The sequence below is a fragment of the Penaeus japonicus genome, unplaced genomic scaffold (assembly GCF_977035675.1).
Source record: "Penaeus japonicus unplaced genomic scaffold, GWHDUDI00000001_assembly GWHDUDI00000013, whole genome shotgun sequence".
Classification (NCBI taxonomy): Eukaryota; Metazoa; Arthropoda; class Malacostraca; order Decapoda; family Penaeidae; genus Penaeus; species Penaeus japonicus.
Window position 1 is genome coordinate 42,050,591 of NW_028234415.1, and position 2,500 is coordinate 42,053,090.

A 2,500-nucleotide genomic window follows, 5' to 3' on the forward strand; every position below is an offset into this window, starting at 1 on the left:
GACATCACTAAACAGCATAAAGTTCTGACAAGGTTGAAAGGTATTGAATCTATTTGTAAAAGAACAATATCAATCTAGTATTTAGTACATAATTATTATAATAATTATGCTAATTGTGGATTTCATACGGACTCTCGACCCTTTTACATGAAATTTGATACATTTTATCACTAAAATACCAAGAGATATATTTCATGGCTACTGAACGAATACAAAATATTTGAGAATCCAAAGTCACATCGTTGAAACTATCATATTACATTATGGCGAAAACAACCTTACAATAAAGAACAAATACGAAACGAATATAAACAGTGAAATAATGACCTGCTTTAATTACTTCAACACCTCTTCAAAAGATTCAAAGTTACTCTATAAGTAGATAGTGAAACGAAAAGAAAAAGGTAAATATTCTAAAGAAATAGTAATTCGATACATAGTTATAGAGACCGTAGAACGTAACGTATATTAAAAGAAGAAGAAGAAGAAGAAAAAAAAAGAAAAAAAAAAGTGTCGGTTGCATCATCATCATGAACTCATTTCCAAAGGCATCAAATCTCTCGCTGTGCATTATACGTTCCCTCATAAGCGATAAAATCATTGAATAGGGGAATGTCATTTGCATATCATCATGAATATATTATTCCTGATGCAGGAAAATGTTGCATCTCATGAAAGGCAGTCCAGTGTGACTTGCATGTTGAAGGGGGGGAACTATGCAATAATAAAAAAAAAACTATCTAAAACTTTGATGAACTTTGTGGCTTTGAAGGGGACTTTTGAAGAAGTTTGAACCTTTTTTTTGTCATTTTAATTAAAAGTTCACCTACCTTCATATTCCTGAACAAAGAACATGGAAGGATTTTTATGGAACGACACCATTTTATAGTCTAATCTTTTACACATATTTTATAATCTATTTTTTTACAAATATTTTATAGTCTATGGTCTATTATTTCGCGTCCTTACTTTACATCTCTAACTATAGCATTCTTTAACTTCTAATGGCTAAAACAAACATTACAACAAATATATTTACAATTCTGTGGTTTAAAGGCACTCACTATATAGACATGAAATGACAGTTTAAAATTCTTTGGAGAAAAAAGTTAAAGAAGTGAAATGACTTTATCTCTTACATACATAAGGAATAACTATACTATTTTCATATCTAATTTTACTCATCTATGTTGGCGACAGATATACATAACTCATTTCACTAGATAAGTATAATTCTTAGTCATTTCATTTTTTTTTTAATGAAAGTCTATAGATAAACGAAATTAGTTTATGGCGTATTTAAAGTTAGATTATAACATTAAGGTAAGTTTGGTTATGTTATAGACTAATTTCGATTTGTTTTGTGCTGGGGTGATATTTCAAGTAATTGAAACAACAAATTATCTATAGTTTTCGATATCATAATGATTAAGATTATTCCAAAGTACTGATTAAAAAATACATTATAATAATAATAATAACCAAATAGGCAATCAAACTAGTATTCTTAGAACCATACTTATTTAGCAAAATGCTTCATTAATCAAGCATATCTGACATACTATTTCAATCTATATAAGACACCGTAATTTATCTTATCGTGACGTAACTTAACAACGTGAGAAACTTTAAGGGGGGAAACAAGAGATAAAAATGAATCACATGAGATTCAGAGAGTTGTGAGTCAGTTTTATGGGTTAACAAGTTATATTTAGACAGTTATCTATAATCCTTATATATTTTAAAATACGGTTAGGATGAGTGTCAAAGCCAAAAGCAATTAGATCAAGAATTGTTCCTTTATTATACCTATCACGTAGAAAAAACATAACCGTTATCATGAACACCCTATGAAAAAGTTGCCTAACAGTCTGATTTCCTATAAAGAAATTTCGATTAATAATTAAAAAAAAAATACGTACCCATAACGAATCCGGGGATTGGTTGTCTAGCTACTGCATCTACTCGGCTAAAACAAAGCAACAGAATAAAGCTAAAGCATGCAGTTTAAGCAGGCTTTGAAGTGTCTAGTTTTCCCTAGAGTTATTTATGCTTTTTTTCAGTTGTAAGTGCAAAAGCAGTTACACTAAAACATTCAGTAATTAAAGTACAACCTGAACACTTGCAAAAAAAAAGGCACATTAGTGAAACAGGAGTTTTTCTCTTTTCTTTCTTTCTTATCTCATGTCTGTGGAAGATTATAAAAAAAAATATATATTTTCGTAATCCAAAGAAATTGAATTGAATGCCCTTTTAGATTTAAAAAAAAATATATATATTATTAGGTATGTCTCTCTAATTCTATCTCTACAACGCTCCGTATTCGAAGATGATGTGCAAAGAAATGAAGATGTGAAATGTGAGTTCTACTACTAACAACAGGGGATGGAGTCACATATCCACTTTGCCAAGAGTTTCGGAAGTTGACAGTATGCAGATAAGTATGAGCAGCGGTTTCCTAGGCTGCCGGGTCACTACTATATATATATGTGTGTAAAAA

At 30.0% G+C, this 2,500-nt stretch overlaps 1 protein-coding gene across 46 annotated transcripts in view; it reads right to left on the minus strand.

Moving 5' to 3' along the window:
- The window catches only part of LOC122248372 (uncharacterized), a 72,028-nt gene that overhangs the window by 1,979 nt on the left and 67,549 nt on the right, over positions 1-2,500 (minus strand). The gene's annotated exons all lie outside the window — the stretch shown is intronic.